Below are 8,819 nucleotides of genomic sequence, written 5' to 3'. Positions count from 1 at the left end.
GATGTCTAAGAAGGAGGAATATGCCAAATGATTATGGGGGAGGGGCAGGGTTCCTGGCTGGTATAATTACGAATGAAAGGCATTTGAGAAAAGGCTGATAAATACTGCCTCATATCTTTACTTTGCAAAATTTTATGTAAATAATCTCAACGTGTACTGAAAGAATCCATGTTGAAAATATGAAAAGAGAACAGTTGAGCCCTTGGAAATGATTTTTTTTTCTACAATAGATTATATCTTCATCATCACATAACTCAATACAAAATCTAATTGTATTTGTTGTTTGTTGATTTAAAAAAAAATTAACTAGTTAGTCCTAGTCCTGGTCACCCAGCTTCCAGTTGAGGTGATGGAGGGGCTGGTGGTGGGCGAGGTTGTACTTCCTCAATTCCTCAAGCAAGGTGTGCTTGCGTGAGCAACTGCACCTATGCAATATAACCTCGGGCACCTCTAGGGGTGCTCTCCTTTGAGGCCTGGACTTTGTGGGGCATTACTTAGAGATGGCCCGGGCTGCAGTGGCAGGGAGTCCTGGGGACTGCGAGCACAGCATGTCCCTCAAATCTGTCAAGTTCTTGTTCAAGGGCCTGGCTGGCATGACGGCCACCCTTTCTGTGCAGCCTGAAGACTTGGTGAAGAACCGAATGCAGCTGAGTGGGGAAGGGGCCAAGAACTGTGTATAGAAGACTAGCTCCCACGCTTTCTTCAGTATCCTGAAGGCTGAGGGGGTTCAAGGCACCCACACTGGGCTCTCTGCTGGGGCTGGGCTCATGCATCAGGCCACCTACACAACAACTCGTTTTGGTGTTTATACAGTTCTCTTTGAGCACCTGATTAAGGTAGACCCCCTAACTTCTCGCTGAAGGCCCTGATTGCCATGACAGCAGGTACCATAGGAGCCTTCATGGGAAACCTACTGAAGTTGCCCAGATTCGTATGGCAGCTGATGGTCAGTTGCCATGAAGGAATGCAGAGACTACAAGAATGTTTTTAATGCATTCTAGGATTTCCGGGGAGGTTGTTGTATCCCTAAGGGGCTAGAGCTATTGTCAATGCTGCCCAGCTTGCTACCTGTTACACAGACTAAACAGTTTCTCATGGCTTCAGATTATTTCTCAGACACCATCTGTCATTTCTGTGCCAGTATGATTAGTGAGCTGGTCTCCACAGCAGTCTCATGTCTGTATATGTTGTTAAAACCAGGATCCAGAATATTCATATGATCCAGGGAAATCCAGAGTATAAGAATGGATGGAACCATGTAACCAGAATGGCCTTTGTTTTCTTTGAATGACTCAGCTTACCTCATTGAGCTTCCCTGGACGCTGGGGCTTGCTCTTCCGGGGCAGGACCAGACAACTTCCTGTGTGATGAGTCATGGGGCTGGCTGAGGGGAGGTGTTAACGGCTACGCTAGGGGGAGGGGCCAAGTCAAGAACCAATCGGCCCTGGTCGTTCAGGCGGAGCTTGATGATGTCAAAAACTCTATAAGAGGGGAGAGGACAGCTTGAAGATCTTCTCTTTCCTTTTCCGGTTGGAGCCAGCGACAGTTACAGCGACAGTTACAGCGACAGTTACATCGTCAGTTACAGTTACAGCCACAGACACAGCTGAGGCAGGAGCTGCCAGTAGCAGAGCTGACCTACGGGAGGAAGCTGAACAAAGACTTCAGGCCAGTGGGTAATCTTATTACCATAGAGGGGGAAGCATGATTTTGCTTTACGCAATCATGCTTCTCTGTAACCTCCTGGTTACTCTTTCAAGGCGTACTTATTGGGCCTGGAAGCTTTTGATCAATATATCAAAATGGGGTTGCTGGTTCATGGGTTGGTTACTGTGGAGCCTAAATAAATGTTTTGATTCTTCTGCCTTCTACTTTGAGAGTTTCTTATATCCGGCGGTTCCGAACCTTTCAGACATGTTTATGATCCTCTTTGAGATTATAAACTCGGCACTCCTACTACATTTGGCGACGAAGTGGATGGGATCGCTAGGTATAAGATCTCTATTTAGAAGCAGAACAATTCCAGAGGAAGAGATGAATATCCCAGGATGGGAGGATCCATTTTATTCCTCCCTAGCAAAAGAATTGGCTAAAAAAGCTGGGCCCTGTGAAAACTGGGAACCAAGGCTACGGAGAGGAGATCCTAGGGATTTAGAAAAGTGTTTACGAGAAGTTGGGATTCAGTCAGGGGCATCACTATCTAGGCAAAGCTGGATAGTGTTATCAGCCTACCGGCTAGTATATGAAAGATTGAGATTAAGTGAAAGACATGGGGGCACTCCTACCCCACAGGAAGAAGGGGAATCTCAGATAGCAGGAGACCAAACTGACTCAAATGAGAACTTTTCTATTAATGCGGCTAAGAGCAACAGGAGACCAAAAAAGCCCAGAGTGCATTTCAACCCAGCCCAGAAAGAGCCTGACTGCCTGCTTCGTCCTAGCCATGGTGGCAGAGGAAGTGAGTGGGGAGAGAATGAGACAATGTTAGGGGCTGAGGCACAAAACACTACTGGGGTTCAGGATGTGCCTCACACAGAGAATAGGAGATGGTTAAATGATCAGACAAGGGCTCGACCCATACAAAGGAGGAAGACAGAAACCCGAGGTGAAGATTCAGTTACAAGGGAAATTCAGGAAGATTTCTCACCGCAAGAGGTCACAGATATTTTGAGTAGATTCAGCCAAAGAATAGGAGAACCATTGATATCTTGGATGGTAAGACTCAGTGATCAAGGGGCCGGTGGAATATCAGTAGATGGGACAGACTGCATGAGATTCATAGGTATCAGCCATGATCCTCTAGTTCAACAAGCTTTTAGGGAACATCATCAGCAAGGAGATGGTGATAGCAGGACTACTCTGTTGGCATTAGCCGCTGTGGGATGCAATAAGAGATATGCTACTGATTCTATGTGGCCCACTGAGCACAGACCCTGGTATTCACTTAGAGATTGTATCATGAGACTAAAGGAGGAGGTAATGAAGACTGCCATTATGATAGGAACTGCAGACAAATATTACAATGATTCAATGGAACTGCCTCATAGGAATTTAATAATTAGGACAGCTCCCCCTGCTTATAAACAACTAATTTTGAATTTATTACTTGGAGAAGTAGGGAGCCGTCTTACAACAGTGATAAATAAGATTTTACAGTTACATGACTTAGGTGACTGGGGAGGGGATAGATCTCCTCGAGAGAGAAGGGTGAATAACCAGCAAACTTGGCGCCAAAGGAGAGTAACAAGGAAAGAAATGTTTACTGCTTTATTGAGAGCAGGAGTAGGTTTTGAAATGATAGATGGAATTCCAACCAATGAATTATATAGAATGTACAGAGATAAAGGCCTTGATAACAGGAGAGATAGGGAAATAAGAACTGCTCCTGCAAATACTACAGATGTTGAACCTTCAAACCCAAGTGAATCATATGAAAGGGAATACTAGGGAACAGGCCGAGCCCCAGTCCAAATTAAGGAAATACACAGGCTGGATTGCAGACCTCACATTAACTTGACCATATATTGGAAAAATGGGTCAAGTACGGTAACTGAGGCATTAATAGATACTGGGGCCGAGGCCACCCTTATTTATGGAAATCCAGACAAGTTCAGCCATGGAACTCCTATTACCATTACAGGACTAGGAGGGACTGAAATATCAGCCAGGCAAGTTAAATTAATGATGAAAATTGGACAGTTGCCCAAGAAAGAATATAGTGTGGTTATTGTGCCTATTCCCGAATACATCATTGGAATAGACATATTGAAGGGTATGACCTTAAATTTACCCGAAGGGAAATACCAATTTGCTGTGAGGAAAATGGGCATTAATGCAGTCTTAGTGGGGAAAATCAAGATGGATCCAATCACTTTGCCCGAACCTTCTAAAATAATTACTTTGAGGCCATATCGTGTGCCAGGTGGGCAAGATGAAATTGCCAACACTATAAGAGAATGTGTTGAGGCAGGAGTGTTAGTCCCTACAACTACTCAATGGAACAACCCTGTCTGGCCAGTCCGAAAGTCAGATGGAACATGGAGGATGACAGTAGATTATAGACAGCTGAACAAAGTGACTCCTCCCTTGTATGCTGCTGTCCCAGACACGGTTACTTTAATAGAGAGAATACAAAAACGTGAAGGGACTTGGTATGCAGTTATTGATTTGGCCAATGCCTTCTTTACAATCCCAATAGACCCCAAGCAATGGAATCAGTTTGCTTTTACTTGGCAAGGCCGACAGTATACATTTACACGCCTGCCGCAAGGATATATTCATAGCCCAACTATTTGCCACAGGATTGTAGCTGAACATTTGGATGAATTAAAGTTACCTGGTGTACAGCTTACACATTACATAGATGACATCATGATACAGGGAAAGAATATAAAGGAGGTGGAGGAGAGTTTAGTATTATTAATTGACCATATGAAAAGCAAAGGATGGGAAATCAACCCCGCAAAGGTTCAAGGGCCAGCTCAAACTGTAAAATTCTTGGGGATACAGTGGAATAGAGGACTGCGAGAAATTCTCCCACAAGCTCGACAAAAAATCCAGGATTTTCCCACCCCTACCAATAAGAAAGAGGCCCAAAAGTTCATAGGGCTGTTTGGTTATTGGAGACACCACATCCCACATTTGGGACAGATTTTAAAACCCTTGTATAAAGTCACCAGAAAGAAATATGAATTTGACTGGGGACTTGAACAAAGTAGAGCTTTTGAGGAACCAAAGGCTGCTATTCAATTAGCTCTAGACTTATGGCCTATGCAAAATGGGCCAGTGGAGTTACAAGTGACTGTACAAGATGACTATGCAAATTGGAGTCTGTGGCAAAAACAACAAAGCCGAAGTGTACCTTTAGGCTTTTGGTCAAGGAAACTGCCCTCATCTGGAGTGCAATATACACCTTTTGAGAAGCAGCTGTTAGCTGCATATTGGGCTTTAGTAGAAACTGAGCAACTAACTCTGGGTCATGAAGTGGTATTAAGGCCTGGAATTCCAATTATGACTTGGGTAATGAGTACCCCAGCTTCTCACAGAATTGGACATGCACAAGAGGCAAGCATAATCAAATGGAAGTGGTATATTCAGAATAGGTCCAGAGCAGGCAAAAATGGAGTTTCTGCTCTACATGAATCTGTGGCGAACATTGATACTGAGAGCAATGAAAAGCCCCTTGAATCTAAGCAACAGATGGTACCATCCTTAGTGAAATGGAATAATGGATATGACGGACTAAATGAAGAACAGAAGAAACATGCTTGGTTTACTGATGGGACAGCAAAATATTTAGGACAGAAGAGACATTGGAAAGCAGTAGCCTATAACCCCTGTACAAGGAGAACTCTGGAAAGTTCTGGGATAGGTGGAAGTAGCCAATATGCTGAACTGATGGCAGTGCATCAGGCCATCAGAGCAGAGAAAGGAGGACAGTGTCATATATTTACTGACTCGTGGGCGGTAGCTAATGGATTAGCTACGTGGATGCCTATATGGAGGAATCAGAATTGGGAGATTCATGGCAAACAAGTTTGGGGTAAAGAGTTATGGGAAAATATATGGGACATGTCTTTGGTTACAGATCTGTCAGTTTTTCATGTTGATGCTCATGCAACCCTGACCACACCAGAACGTGAGTACAATGCACATGCGGATCGACTAGCAAAGATTGCTACTGAATGTATTGTCCCTACTCCGACTCCAACTGATGACCCAGCCTTAGCAAGATGGGTCCACCAGACTGCTGGCCATTTAGGGGTCCAGGCCACCCATCGATGGGCACAGGATCGAGGTATCAGTATTTCTCATGCGTTGTTAAAACAAATAACAGAGGAGTGTTGTATATGCCAATTAGAAAAAGAACGAACTCTTCCTAGGATAGTTACTGGAGAAATAGCAAGGGGAAAAGTTCCAGCCCAAATTTGGCAGATAGATTATATTGGCCCACTACCCCAGGATAAAGGATGTAAATATGTATGTACGTGTGTTGACACCTATTCCGGTGTACTAGTGGCTTGTCCTTATAAAGACGCAACTCAGAAAAACACCTGTAAAACTCTAGATATTGTAAGTTTATATTATGGAACCCCAATGCAGATTCAAAGTGACAATGGGTCACATTTCAAGGGCAAAGAAGTGAAAAGATATTGTGTGTTGAATAATATAGAATGGATATATCATATTCCATATTACCCACAAGCATCTGGGCTAATTGAAAGAATGAATGGATTGTTGAAAGAACAGCTGAGAAAATTAAGCTCAAATAATTCATATCGACATTGGAAGGATAATTTGTCTATTGCCTTACGTAATTTGAATAATAGACCCTTAGGGGGGAGTACACCTCTAGCCAGAATGATGACCCCAAATCTGCAGATCAGAGAACAGCAAACATGTGAGATCCAAAACATTGAATTTTGGACTGTGAGGGAAGATGTCCCACTACCAAGTCCAGGAACACCTGGTTCAGCAGGATATGATTTACATTGTATAGAGAATTTTAGGTTAAATAGGAAAGAGATAAGAAAAACCCCTACTGGAGTATGTATGAGAATCCCCAAGAATCATCTTGGACGGATATTACCTAAACCAGGATTAGCGGCTCAAGGAATACATGTATTGGCTGGAGTGATAGATTCTAATTATCAAAAAGAAATTGTTGTGACACTCCAGAATATGGGTAAAAAACCTGTACAATTTTGTAGAAATGATAGGATGGTTCAAGTCATTATTATCCCCTGTGAAAAAATACCCTTTGTGAAAACTAACCCTCCTCCCAAAATAACTACTAGAGGGGCAAAAGGGTCTTGCTCCATTGATAGAATAAAGTCAGGAGCTAAGGTATGGGTAAAACGGAAGCCAGATGATATTCCAAAGGCTGCAGAAGTTATAGCCCATGGGAAGGACAACACTGTAACAGTTGTCTATTCAGGGGAAAATAATTACCAAATCGTACCCCTGAACCATATATTTTACCGTGAATAGGTTATAATAATAGATTCACAGACTATTCTTTTTGTCCTTTGTTTTGGCTAACCTTGTTGCTAGTTTTGTTTCCTTCAGGCTTAAGCACCCTGCACTTTCCGGTGACTGCCTAAGCATGTAGCATTCTTGGAATTCCTGCCAGCTCGTTAAAGAAATGACCTCTGGAATGGGACTTTTTGGGGGCAGGGCCATCTCTACATCCAATTTCAGCATGAAGAAGCTATGGAAAATGAGACCTTCACCCCTCACCCCAAGATTTTGAGCCCCAATCGTTCAAGGGGGGTGGAAATGATGATAGTGTTCTGTTTACTTATTTTGTGTTATCCTTGCTGTGTTGTTTTATTGTTATGATATTATTGATCCTATGTAATGGATACAAGGATTTAGGGGTGGACATTTGAATTATTAATAATTATTTTGGGGATGATTGATTGAAGAGATTATCTTGCTGGGACCTAGGGGTGGATCACATTTGAATCGTAAACCAATATTTAGGAATGTCACCAAATGATATGTTTTGCTTTATAATGAATGATATGTTTTAGTTTCCTTTGTAATTGGATCACAATGTATGTTCTAGGATACATGGCTGATTAGATTATGTATCCTATAACAAGGGGTGGAGTGTAACCAGAATGGCCTTTGTTTTCTTTGAATGACTCAGCTTACCTCATTGAGCTTCCCTGGACGCTGGGGCTTGCTCTTCCGGGGCAGGACCAGACAACTTCCTGTGTGATGAGTCATGGGGCTGGCTGAGGGGAGGTGTTAACGGCTACGCTAGGGGGAGGGGCCAAGTCAAGAACCAATCGGCCCTGGTCGTTCAGGCGGAGCTTGATGATGTCAAAAACTCTATAAGAGGGGAGAGGACAGCTTGAAGATCTTCTCTTTCCTTTTCCGGTTGGAGCCAGCGACAGTTACAGCGACAGTTACATCGTCAGTTACAGTTACAGCCACAGACACAGCTGAGGCAGGAGCTGCCAGTAGCAGAGCTGACCTACGGGAGGAAGCTGAACAAAGACTTCAGGCCAGTGGGTAATCTTATTACCATAGAGGGGGAAGCATGATTTTGCTTTACGCAATCATGCTTCTCTGTAACCTCCTGGTTACTCTTTCAAGGCGTACTTATTGGGCCTGGAAGCTTTTGATCAATATATCAAAATGGGGTTGCTGGTTCATGGGTTGGTTACTGTGGAGCCTAAATAAATGTTTTGATTCTTCTGCCTTCTACTTTGAGAGTTTCTTATATCCGGCGGTTCCGAACCTTTCAGACATGTTTATGATCCTCTTTGAGATTATAAACTCGGCACTCCTACTACAGATGGGCTAGTGAAGGTCATTCGATGGGGAGGATTCTTCAGCCTCTGGAAGGGATTCACCGCTTACTATGCCTGGCTTGGCCCCAACACTGTCTTCACCTTTATCTTCCTGGAGCAATTGAACAAGGCTTAGAAGAACCTCTTTCTTAGTGATTGAGAAGCCCCAAGGGTGCATTGAGGATCAGGAGGACATGGCTCCCAAGATTGGAGATGTGAAAGGTCTCTGCTAGCCCACACATTCATAAACTGTGCCTCAATCCTCCTGGCCCTTAGCCATAAGTTCACCTTCAAAAGGTGGTGTCTGGATTCTGCCTGCCTTGGGCCCCCCTTCTATTTATTTCCCACAAGTCCTTCACTCTTCTTCCCACCCCACTATGTGGTTCGTCCTGATATAAAAGGTTTTGGTCTTAAAAAAAAAGAAAAAAGAAAGAAAGACCACTAATATCATTGGGCATATTTAATAATAGTAGATAAGACAAACAATAATGTGAAATTTCTAAAATTTCAAAGGAA

General features: G+C 43.3%; 1 pseudogene; it reads left to right on the top strand.

Annotated features, from left to right (window-relative positions):
* Nucleotides 1-500: 500 nt before the first annotated feature.
* Nucleotides 501-8,463, top strand: LOC118836830 (annotated as a pseudogene).
* The last annotated feature ends 356 nt before the right edge of the window (nucleotides 8,464-8,819 follow it).

The sequence above is a fragment of the Trichosurus vulpecula genome, chromosome 1 (assembly GCF_011100635.1).
Source record: "Trichosurus vulpecula isolate mTriVul1 chromosome 1, mTriVul1.pri, whole genome shotgun sequence".
In the NCBI taxonomy this organism is placed as follows: Eukaryota; Metazoa; Chordata; class Mammalia; order Diprotodontia; family Phalangeridae; genus Trichosurus; species Trichosurus vulpecula.
This window is presented reverse-complemented; position numbering and strand designations above follow the sequence as displayed.